Genomic DNA, 13,020 nt, shown 5'->3' on the forward strand with positions numbered 1-13,020 from the left:
AACCAAGGAAAGCTGTTTTGCTTTTACAGCTGGGTTGCTTTTAAGCAGCTGTAATATTCACAGAAAAAGTCTGATTCAGCATAACCAGGAAGGCCAACCCAACAGAAAACCCACTTGGTTTTAAGAAATAAAATGAAGCTTATTCTAAAATAAAGGGCAGTCAGGGACAGGCTCATTGCTACTGTTTTCCTCTCACACATTATACATCTTGCCTCTGAACACTATACCTTGAGGGTGGGTCAGACAAGGCGCTAAAGAGGAAGAGCTTTGCTTAATTTTAAGTTACAGTAGGTAGGACTTACAGAATACTCTGAGTTGGAAGGGGCACACAAGGATCACCAAGTCCAGCTCTTAAGTGAATGGGAATCAAACCTGCAACCTTTGTGGGTTAGCTCCATGCTCTTCCTGGATTAGGCTTTATACTTTCACACCTTCTAAACTGTAGTATAGCACATACATACCATAGAGCAGAGAAGCAGGAAAAAATAGTTGTTCATCACCAACCACATCTACCCAGTGAACAGAATTCAGTGTTAGAAATGCTTAGCTGAAAAATCTGGTCCTGGTCTGGTGAAGAATAGGTAATCCAGTTTTCTGACTGAAACAGGTGATTTTTTTTTTTCCTTGTGGATGTGAAAGTATTACACCCTAATATATATATATGGACACACCCTAATGTGTATATATTTCATTGCCATATATATGCACTAAGTTCAAATATGTTGAGTACTGCCATCATGGTTGCCAGTTTGATAGCTCCTGGCCTGCCTGCATGGATGGAAGCTGGTACTTCCAGTTCACTTTCTGTTGCCAAGGCTGTTAAACAATCATCAGGTTGCTGAGAATTCAATTTGAAGGAGATAAAATATTTCCTTTAATGATTCTGAAGTACAGGGATTGTTTGCAGTCCTGCAAGGTGCCAGAACTTTCTACTGCCTCCTGGGCCCTGTCAAGGAGTTGCAGTTTCTCAGAATAAGCATTTTCTTTTGGATATAGTGCCAGTTTTAATAGTCCTATTGGCAAAAATAGACTGTAGGTACTAAATAATGATATCTAGCAGTAACTCATAGAAAAATAAGGTGAATTATGTTTTCAGAGTGTCTTAAGATAGATGGCTTGTCCAACAGGTAAAACGTATGCTGCAATATGTGAAAGCTTGGGGCTTGCATCCTTAAATATACATTCCTTTTCTCAGAAAAGTTGAAAATTTTACATGGAACCATTTATACTCGGACATCTTTGAAAATAGATGTAAGAAAAAATAATTGTTGAAATTTAAACAAACCAAAAAATCCAGCGAACAAAAAAGCACAAAAATCCAAACCCCTATCTCTGTTTAGGTGTTCCATCTAGGTACCCCACTTGTCCAACAATAAAGCTGGATTTCTGCATGCTTGTACATTGCTTTTTTGTACTCAGCCTGGTGAGAGGTGAGAGAAAGGGCTGTGGCAATTCCAGGGTAAACACCCAAATTTCTTATTTTCTGTTTGAACTCTATTTATGCTTGGATGGCAAAATTTCTAGAACCTACTAAGCACTGAAGTATGTTGACGCCCTAAGTAATGCCATTCCTAAATCCTTTATGTTTTACTTTTTTAGTCATTCACAAATATGTACAAACTTCACTGGAGAAAAGCTTAATAAAAAATGTTTGGTGGGTTTGTGATTTATTTATTTATTTATTTATTTGTTCCCCCCCCATACTAAAGTGTTTTGGGTCACTGATTGGTTTGTAGTTTGCCATCTCAGCAGCAGTGATACATCAAAAATCATGAGGAGCAGTAGATCATAACTCACTGAATTTAATTACTTGAGGACATGTGTCCAAGTCCAGGGACAATAATTGTGATTCAGTTTATTGTAAGAAATTTTAGGTCCTTAGTGTTTAAAAGTGTATTTAGAACGTCTTTGGTAGTTGTCTTTTTCCCTCAGGAAGCTAAACACATTGCAAATAGTAATTACAAGGAAAACAAACATAGTTTCACTTCTTTTCCCTGAAATAGACTGCGTTAGAAATCTTTGGCTGGGAATTGTATGCTCTTGAAGCTGATGAGCTACAGAAGTGTGGAAGTAGTTTATTCTATCCCTACTATAAATCTCATGCTTTATTCAATGTATGAGTTTACAATTTTAAAGCACACAATTTTTTTTGCCTTATAATATTTGAAGAAATCATAGTGTTTGTTCCATAAGTTGCTTATTTTCAAAATCTCAGTGTGAAGATACACAAACACACAGTTCAGTACAAAACTTTGCCAATAGCCTGTATGAGCTGCCAAGTCTAAACACTTCCCTGATTGAGAAACTTTGCCATTGGAGAAGTGCTTTGCTTCCAGGCTGCGTTTGTATTCTTGCAGAGCAATTCACTGGATCCCTCAGAAGAGGCAGAAGAGTGGAGAATGCCTCTAGTGAATAATCCATTCCAGGATGAGGAAATGAGCAGTTTATTAGAGGGTTATTAAGATATTAAAGCTTGTCTTTCCTATCAGATTACACATGCAGTGTGTACTAATTTAATAAAAATCAATTATAAGCTTTTTAGAGAGAATTATGGACTTCATATTTTGCCTCTACATTTCAGACAGTGGGAGAAGAATACTCATGAAATACAGATATATTTTGTTCTGTATACAGCTAAAATAATGGCCAGTCTTCGCGAGCGAAGATCCGGGGAAGGTCTTTCCACCTTCCAGCCTGCGCATTGGATTTTTTAGGTGAGACACAGTGTGCGCGGAACTGAGCCCACCCTTTAATCCTAAGGTTCATCTGCCGGGGCCAAGCGAGCTTGGACGGTGGCAGCGAGGTCCTTAGGACGTAGGTGGATTGCCTTTAAGGGCTAACGAGCCCCACCTGCCCGGGAGTGGCCCTGACCGGGAATCGAACCCGGGTCTCCGCGGTGATAGCGCGGCGCCTTTACCACTAGACCAGCAGGGGCTCCTGTATACAGCTAGTTGCCTCACTAAAATCAAATTTGATCTTGAGAAAGTGTAAAGCTATGATTGGTGTGGGTGACATATAAAAAAGGTTTTATGACTTTTGATGTTAGTTGATGATGCCGTAAGAGGCCTCAAAAAACTCAAACCTTGGTAAAAAATCAGAAGCAGTCCAGTGAGATTTTCTCAATCTGATGGGTAAAATAAGTATTTAAGAAGCTCCTCTAAATAAATCCAATTCTTTATCAAATACCAAGCAGCAGAAGTATTTTTTTTCTTCCATTGGTAATATTCATATTTTCACATGTTAAACATGTATGTGCTTTGGCTGGGTCCTCTGGAGTGGCCTTCACTGAGTGTTGCTTTTGCCTTAGCTGTAGGTAGCTATTCTGAGAAGAAGGGTGATGAAGCTGGGGATGGAGGAGGAAAGCACTCTGTAAATGGCATATTAGAAGTATCTATACTAATTTGTAAAATAGGTTTTCTGGAGATTACTTTGTATTGCAAGGGATGATTTCATATTAAGTGGTAATAGGTATGATAGTGTTCTTTAGAGGTGAAGATTGTCAGCTCCATGTGAAAGTAAAGGTATAATTTGAGGATTTTTTTTTTTTTTTTGTATTGTTGCTTATCACTCTCCCTATCTTCTACTTTCTTTAAATTTTTAACAATAATAGTTCTTGGTTCTATCCCTGTCAGATTACCTAGCAGATCAGTTCTGGTCTTGACGGGATAAGAACATGTGATTTTTCTGGTCTTTGTCAAGAGTACATGGTATAGAGGTTGTACTAGCATAAAAATAAAGAAAGAAAGAAATAAAGAAATAAAAAATTAGTCTGGTCTTTGAAACCTTTTAGACCTTCTACACTGGAGTTGCTGTTCTGTGGAATGGCACTCTAAAATGGGAGTTTCTTCAAGTGTGAGGTTGGTTTGTACCAGAACTCTTTGCTCTATGGCATTCAGGACCATAAGTGTCAGACTGGCAGAACTGCAGCCACCTTGTTTGCTTGGGTTTTGGGCAAGGGTGTGAGCTCAGCAGTGGCTCTCTGGTGGGTACCACGGGGCTGAGTGAGGAGCTTGTCACATTGGCATGTATTCTTCCTTCTTGTAATCACCTTCCTAAGGTGTGAGAGAGGAGCTGTGATGCAAGATGTCTTTTGTATGAGTGCCTTTGTTTACAGTATGTGTGCAGGGGGGTTAAAACTCAATCCTCTGCTTTTCTCCAGCATTCTTACTTTAAGGCAGCTTTGTCCTGCATACTGTTAATAATGAAAAATTATTGGGAAAAGCACAAAGTATGTCAGTCAGACTATTTTACCTCTGTCTTCTATTTCATGTATATAGCTTACAGTGTTCTTTGCCTCCAATAATTTGCTCCTGACCTAGTAGGTAAGTTTTTGTGGTTGGTGTTACAGTCTTTTCTTCCTGTTGGCCTCCAGTTCTTTGCTTCCAGTTATGAAAAAGAGTGCTGAGACAGAGTTGGGAACAAAGTTCTGTGACTTGAACTAAAAGCAAATAAAGTGAAGGAGAAAACGTTAGGAAGTAAGCTATATAGCAGTAATAGCAACTGAATAGTGGTATGACTTGTCACAGGAAGCTAAACCTAGAATTGTTTTGTGAAGTGCTTTAGGCATTAAAAGCATTTTTCAGTTGTGTTATTTTCTTGTGAACTTCAGTAACTGAACACAAAGTTGATCTTTTTACTTTCAACTGAAAAATCCTATTATCTGTTAGTTATAAATTCTATTTGAACAGAAACTTCAATGCAGGCACAGAACACCTTGTAAGCACTATCTGTCTATTTAGAATGGGTTAAATGTGCCTTTATACACTAGGTTTTATAGAGATGCTGGCCAGAGAACTTGGGTATTGATTTTTTAATCTTACTGATGGGTGCTGACAATAAAAAGGATAAGAGCTCACTGAGAAATTGTACTTCTGTCTAGATAAAATAAACTGCAGAGAGTATTTGTGCTTTCTGCAGAAAGCATATCTCAGAGTACAGAAGTTATTATTTTGCTTTTTGTACTTTATGTATAAAATTCCGCTGGATCAGTGTCTTTTTTCAAGCTGTCTCTGAAAAAAACAGAAGTTGTAGCTGTAGCAGGCACAAGGTTCTCTCCCCCAGCCCTGCTTTTCTCTTGGAGGAGAGGAGGAAGAGAAATGCATGTGACAGCAATGTTTCTTATTAACCCATGGCCCTGGGTTAAAATGTGCCATCTTTGCTTTGTCATGCTTTCCCTTTCCTTCCTTGCCTGCTCGGCTTGGTTGTATATTTGATGCATGACATGCTTCTGGCTGCTGTTGCTCAGGCCCACAGGGGCTGATGAAGAGTTTCATGCTGAAGGTCTCATTGCTCCAGGCTCTGATAACTAAGTGGTCCACTGCTGTTGTGCTAAATATGTTACTGATGGAGGTCTGAAACAGAGTATTAATACCCTTCGACTAGGTCTTTCAGTTAGTTTTTTCCAGTTTATATTTGAGAATTTTACAGTGGAACAGCTGTTTTGAAGAAGTGTCAAAAGCATCATTTGCTGGAGGATATGATTCTGGGGTTTTGACCACAGGAGCAAGTTGTTTGTCCTCCCTGAAAATCTGAAGAGCTCTTGTAAGGTGTTATTTGTGCTCCCCAGGCTGAAGCACAGCAAATCTATGGTGGTTGTGTGAGTGCTCTGTGGCACATCGTGGCAGGAAGAGTAGCGTGGAAAGGACAGAAAAGAACAGAACACTGTTGGTTTGTGTGCCTGTCTAATGAGATTGGTTATGCCATGATTAAAAACATGTAATACGGTTTGTCAGTAGTAGGCCATTAGTTAAGCTTCGTTTGAATGTCCTTGTCATTTGTGGAGGGGCTTTCTCTGTATTTTGTGCCTGGGCAGAGCAGGACAGGACTATAACTGGGAATAGTTTTACGGAAATTATCTTCATTGTATTGTTTAACAAAATATCAAGGAGCTAAACCTCGTATAGGAAAAAGGCAATAGAATGTGGTCGGATTACCAATTTGTAATATGTGTAGCCAAAGTTTTGTGCAGCAAAGCTGCAGACAAACATGAAACAGTAGCCATGCTTCTGCAAAACTGGGATAGGTGAGACTTGGAATAAACTCTCTCATAGACAGTTATAAGTAGCAAGACTGCACATTAAAGTGTAACAGACCAGGCTTTGTGCCTCCAGGTGTTTTATCTGACATAGGAATTCAAATATTTAAATAAAGATGCTGATGGTTTCTACTCAGAGGTGGAGGATGAATTTGGTTTGATGCTAGAATAATCTGCCTTATCATTCAGGGAGAAGAATACCATGCACAGTCACCGGCACTGCTTCCTGGAAGGGCTTGCAGTCTTGAGAAATCTACCTTACCCAGTTGATATATCAGGGTGTGTTATTTATTTTGGGTGTCCTGTTATCAATAACTGTGAATTGACTTGGGGTTCTGAAATTGCAACTGTACAAGCTCTCTGTGGAATGTGCTGTCCATCTTCAAAAAGCCCCAAAAATCAGTCATGAGTGAAGTACAGGAAGGTAGGGGAAGCCATCTAATAGGTACTTCAAGCAAATGTCAAAATAAATTGAATAATTTTTGTTAACATTCACCCTATGCAGCCTGCATAGATTAAACTGTCAGTCACTTTTTTCTTTACCTTCCTCTTTCTCCCCTCAATAGCAAATTTATACCTTTAATTGAGAAGTAAATGATTGCTGTCAAGCATATTGAGATTCCATGAATTTACAGTTTAGAAATATTTCTTTTTTTTTTTTTTTTTTTCTCTAGAACCAGTAGTAGAATAATGATATACTTTCAAAGAAATAAGAAAATTGCTGGGTAGTTATGATGTGTTGGGTTGTCATTATGACTAATTTTCTTGATTTCATGACATGCAGCAAGATAGTAGGAATTTTAAGATTGCCTCAAAGGATTACCAATGTGATGCACATTACAGTTTACTCCAGGAGTTGGGACTGACAGGATCTCCCAGACCTGGAGAATCTAAGGGTTGACCATAATCACAAATAAGCTCATGACCTTTATGAGGATGATAACCTTGTGTAGGGAGATATTAGGGAAAGACCTAAGAACTTGATTCTAATACCAGTTTTAATGTAAGCTGAGAGTAAAGGAATGGTAGAAGGATTCTGTTGCGAAGTAGAAGCTGCTCCAAAACTGGCACGAAATTAGCCCATGTGCATTAATCCTTCAAAAAAAAAAGCCCCAAAAACCAACACTATATCACTTGTCAGAGAGTGACAACCACCATAGACTTCTAAACTTGATTCCTAGCAGCCCGTTTGGAAAGAAATTATGGAATATTCATAGTTAACAACGTAAGTGGTTTTGGCTAGTCCGACTAATTTGTTTAAAATGATGAATATTATAGCATCTATCTCATTTTTTGATTAATTAAGATGAGTTTAAATAGTCCAAATCTTTGGGTGACTTCAGAGAAAAATGTTGTGGAGAAAGGTAATTTTGTTTCTGTTGAAAACAGATCTCTAAATTAATTTTGTATGCGAGTTATTTGCACGTATTCCTCGGTATAGATTATCTTAGGAGTTAATGAAAAATAGTCCCTGAATTGCATGCACAAGGAAACAAGTTTTGGTCTTAAGCTTTGCTGATGTAATTTGTTGCATAATTCTAGAAGCAAAAATCCTTACTTAGAAGAAGGAGGTCACGGGGCACCCTGGAGGCAGTCCTTGCAGGCACTGTGTACTTTCTGTTGAAATCAGTGTCTGTAGTTTACTTGAATACTTTTGGTGCCTACTCCTGGGTGAAACACAATACTCTGAGCAGGATCTGAGGTTGTTTACAATGTAGAGGAAGCAAAGGAAGTGTGGAGTGAACACTTTTTACACACATAAAGAATATATAATATAGAACTGAAGAAAAAGAGCTCTTATGTGTCCAGTTCTGGGCCCCTCAGTTCAGGAATGATATTGAGGTGCTGGAGGAGGTCCAGAGAAGAGCAACCAGGCTGGTGAAGGGACTTGAGCACAAATCCTATGAGGAGAGGCTGAGGGAGCTGGGGTTGTTTAACCTGGAGAAGAGGAGGCTCAGGGGTGACCTCATCACTCTCTACAATTACCCCACCTGGTTGTAGCCAGGTGGGGGTTGGTCTCTTCTCCCAGGCAATCAGCAGTAGGACAAGAGGGCACAGGCTTAAGCTCTGCCAGGGGAGGTTTAGATTGGATATTAGGAAGAAATTTTTTACAGAGAGGATAATCAGGCATTGGAATGGCCTCCCCAGAGAGGTAGTGGATTCTCCATCTCTGGAGGTTTTTAAGATGAGACTGAATGTGGCAGTTAGTGCCATAGTCTAGTAACCGCGGTAGTAGTGGATCAAGGGTTGGACTTGATCATCTCAGAGGTCCTTTCCAACCCATCTGATTTTATGATTCTGTGATTCTATGCTTCTGTGCTCTGAATACTTGTGGCTTTCAGCCAGAGATTTAGAAATATGACAGCATGTAGTCATCTAGTCTAAGAGTTTAGAAAGCACATTGATCAGTCTTAAAATGTAAAGGAAGCACAGAGCAAAAAGGCATTTTATCATTGCATGTTTATGCTTAGATTTTTATTTACTTTATTGTTTGAGTAGCAATTATTATCCTTTTCTGGCTTAGAAAAACTGGTTTTTTATCTGATAAGTAATTTAATATCAAACTTAAGTCACTGCTCTGCCTCTTATCCATCTTATTACAAATACTTTGAGAAATTGCAAACACCTTTGATTCAATGTAATTTTGCTTGACTAGATGTAGTCTTGAGCCTTCAGTTAGGATTTTAGGTTCATCTGTCTTATTAATGAATTGTGTTTATCTTTGGAAGAGAGTCAGTGCCATGATGTATGAAACCATTTTGGTATTTGCTTCAGATCAGATATCACAGTTTAGTTTTTTAACTCTTGTCCCTCATGAGTGGTATACTTTTAAGTTTGCTTTTGGCATGGAGATTGGATAGTATAGAACCACTGCTCTGCATGACAAGAACAAGAATTATTTTGAAATACATAATTCCTTTTTCCACAAAGACAAAAATGATTATGGTTTTTTAATGACTAAGACAAAAAATCTTTGCCTTAAATCTGTCCTGGGGAGAAGTGCATAGTGGTTATTATGAAATATGTTATAGCATTTTCAGTACTGGTGTGTAGCTGACTTACTGAATTTCTTCCTCCAGATGCCTGGCTTCAGAAAGCAGATTTAGTGTGTGTAGGATGTATTTATGAAAGAGACAGTAAAGCCTCTTTGCCTACGTAGTAAAAAAGTGGTGAATAGTTACAGATAAAAGTCAGAATAGAACACAATATTGCCAAAGTAAAATGAATACCTGAGTCTGCCAAGCACTTAATGTTGGTTTGATCTAATGTTGGTTTGATTTGACTTGAGTCTCTTCAAGTCTTGTATGATCTTTTTTGAAGTGTTTGGACAGAAGCAGAGGAAGCCTGTTTGTGCTAGTTGGTAGATAGATGCCTTTTTAAAGGTTTTAATGGTGCTTCTGCATCTTTTCTTCTTACACATATACTTCATTCTGTCTTTGCTTAAGATCTGAAGAGACTACTATCTAGTAAATAAACTGAGGTTAAAAAAGATAGGTGTTAAAATGCAGTACTTCACCAGCTGATAGCTGATTAAGTGTATGGTTCTAAAACTCTTAAAAAAAAGGACTTCTAGGATTTTTTAGGACATTTTTGCTATTTTTAAATGTGTTAAAATTGCAGCTGAGTTTCCTTATGTAAAGTAGAAGAGCAATTTAATAAGAAAAAAAGTATTAAGATTCTTTCAAGTACAAAGTGTTGAACTCTAAAGTTGATATGTTCAATAGTTTTAGTCCGTAGTAAATATATGGAATAAAGAAATCCTTGTTGGATTTCAAAATACTGATGTTGAAAGGCAAATTTATCAGCTGCTATTTATAGGAAAATGGAAAAAAACCTTATGAAAATACATTTCAAACTTTTTATTTGGTTCTGTAGCAGTAGTTGGAGTAATTCCTTAAAGTCATTAAGTTATGTAGCTTTGGGTTTGTCCAGGCTTAAGTCATTGTTAAAAGTCATGTCCTAGAAGAAGCTGCTGGGAGAAGAATGAAGAGCCTTCTGCCACAGGATTGGGATTCAGGCTCTTGGACCTCCTGCAGGAGGGAGATCTTGCAGGCAGCAGTTTGTTTTTCCCTCTACCCAGGCTTTTCAGTCTTCTTCAAACTGTATGTTTTAGGTGACTGCTCGACAAGTTAATCCTCAAGGTTTCTCTGAAATTCTTCACTTGCTCTTGGCTGGAGCCCATGTGAGACAGTTGTCCTTCCAATCCAAGATAACTCCGTCTTGGGATGTTTCAAGTTGCCTCTCTCTCAGGAGTGTTTTGAAGTTCAGTTATGCAAATTTATGACTCTAAGGCAATGCAATTCTTATAGTCTTGGGAGAGCATAAAACCAGCGTGGTTTATCCCTTTTTCTGTTGCTTTTTGTTAAGACAGCAGTTTGTGCCAAATTCTCTAAATATGAGGCCTACCAATTGCATTGCTTTCTGTAAATGAAGTCTAGATAAAGCATTGCTCTAGGTCATGTGATAGAGGATTTGGTATCTGTCTGGTTTTTTAAGTCAGTCAAGAGTCAGGTAAAGAAAGAGCTTACTAATTCTGAATTGTGTTTTTTACTTCCTATTAGAGCGTGCAAATTCTTACATTTAGCAGAACGCAGTGGTTGAACTAAATACATCAATTGTAGGTGAGGATAAATAAAAAAATAAATAAATGTGGGTTAGTCTGTGTAAACAGGTATCAGAAAAGGTGTCTTACTGTACTGCCTTTTTTCTGTATCAGAGGTGCCTTGCAGCACACATCCTCAGCAGCTGCTTGAAAGGAATACATTATCTAAGCTCAGGAAAAGTAGAGCATCTCACTTCGCATCTTACCTGTGGAAACACAACCTGCCTGGCTCTGTCTCATAGCCTGGTGTTGCATTTGCTGTAAGAGGAAAAGTGTTCCAGGTCAAGAGTCTACATGAAACTGGAGCCTCTGTGCTCCTGCCAGGCTGTTCATGGTACGGAGCTCCTGTGCTTCTTGGAGTACGTGGATAAACTCCAAGTAGGAAATAAAAATGTTTCTGTAGGATAAAGACACACATCCTTCAAATGTTATTTCCTAAACTTCTTAATTTATGACAAGAAATAACTTTCTTCTGAATCTCTAGTTACTGATCTCTAATTACTGACTCCTCTAATTATTATGCAGTAAGGATATAGTGGGTAAAAAGCAGGTAAGAAGAATAGATGAATATAGGAAAGTATCGTTTAGTTGTTATAATGTTCCTCCAGCAGTTTAAACAGGGTGTGTGACTAACAGACACCCTTTCTGGTTTGCTTTGAGGTACACTTCACAAATACTTAAAAGCTTTCTTTGTCTTACTTCAGAACTATGTAATGCCTATGAGTACACACATTTTTCCTTCCTTAATTAGTGAGCTCTGCTTCATCAAGTGAGACAAAATTTTGTAGTAGGTTGGGCACTGGACTGGAAACTAGGTCATGCACTAAGATTATTTAATCTTACTCATTTACTTTTCTCATCTGAAAAAGGCAAACAGCATTTGAGAAATTTTCAGGATAACAACTAATATGAAATACTTGGTCTTATAAAACTAGTCTTTTTAGATAATGTTTACTATGTTGCCTTTGTACTGCTATAATCTAATTTTTGTCTACAATTTCTTTCCATGGGGGAGGGAATCATCTTCTAGTTTTTGCACTTATCAGTCAGTGGGCTGATATTTCTTTTAAAGTCGAATCTAAGTGACCCATGTCAGATTTGAGTAGTCCTGATATATTTTATCCATGTCCTTTTACCTTCTGCTGTATTGCCATTGAAAGTAGGGAGGGTGTTAATGGGTATGTAGTCTCCTGCCCATACAGTTTCCTAGGTGCATGAAAATCCATTAGACAGGACTGCAAATTATGGCCAGTGCTGAATGCTGGGGGGGCAGGGCAGGGAAGGAAAATCTAAATAGGCAGGAAGAAATCACCCATCTGTGTAGCTAAACCTGCTCCTGGCTTCAGGCCCTGCTGTGCTACATTCAGATTAGTTCCAATTAGATGAAGTGGTAGTTGACCCTTGGCTGCCTCCTCTAAGCCTCCTGGTCCTGGGCAGCATTTGAAGGCCTGCATCCATTCCAGCTGAGTGGGGAGAAGAAGTGAAAAGGTGTTCAGTATTTATCACCTGAATGCCTGAGGAAGCTCAGGTCAATACTTTCTTCAATCTCCATCTAGCCAGTACTCAGTAGTTTTTAACTCAGTGAAACTTCCTTTCTGCAAGAAGCTCCAATTCACGTCTCCAGGACTTAAATTCATGTGATAATGTGAATGAAGGCTGACTTTCTAAGGGTATATTTAGCTATCTAAGGGTTTATTTTGCTATCTGAAGATTTTGCTAGCTGTTGAATAGGCAGAGGTGATACAAATCTGAAACACACTGTTTTCCCACTCTTATGATTCTGATGTGGATTCCCTAGAGAAAAATGTCCTGCACAGAAAATATCTATAAAGGCTGAATAAAACTCCTGCTGTACCCTGTATGGTGAAGCTGACTATTACCCTCAAAGATATATTTTTAAAATGTTTTAATTCTTTCCTCAAATATGCTAAAAACAATGCATGTGTATGTCCTCTAAACAGAAGGTGCTGCATTTTTTTATGTGTGAATTTTTATGATATTCATGGAAAATACACTTCTGTAGTATAAATACCTAGCAAAATGTGATTTTCTTTGAAAGATATTTCAATGAAGGTTTAACAATTAGCAAAATGAATCTATTTTCATGCCAAAATATGGAATTATATTTTACTCCTCTTATCATATTTTGTAATAATTTCTTAATTCAAACTAGATTCCTGTTTTCTGTTATGTGTTTCAGCAGTGACTAGAAAGCCTACATGATGAATTAATATCTGTGAACCTTGTCCTGAAAATAATTATATAAGTAGCTACAGAAAGGTGTTGCTTGTCTGGCTGTGCTCCAGCTTGCCAGCAGTGAAAAACACTTACATGCATCTGTTTACTTAAATACAGAGAAATAACCTTTCAGCTACCGTGAGGA

At 38.1% G+C, this 13,020-nt stretch overlaps 1 protein-coding gene across 1 annotated transcript in view; it reads left to right on the forward strand.

Annotated features, from left to right (window-relative positions):
• ME1 (malic enzyme 1) overlaps positions 1–13,020 on the forward strand; it is a 160,772-nt gene that overhangs the window by 1,340 nt on the left and 146,412 nt on the right. The gene's annotated exons all lie outside the window — the stretch shown is intronic.

The sequence above is a fragment of the Myiozetetes cayanensis genome, unplaced genomic scaffold, assembly GCF_022539395.1.
Source record: "Myiozetetes cayanensis isolate MyiCay16 unplaced genomic scaffold, myiCay2020 scf2-11, whole genome shotgun sequence".
Classification (NCBI taxonomy): Eukaryota; Metazoa; Chordata; class Aves; order Passeriformes; family Tyrannidae; genus Myiozetetes; species Myiozetetes cayanensis.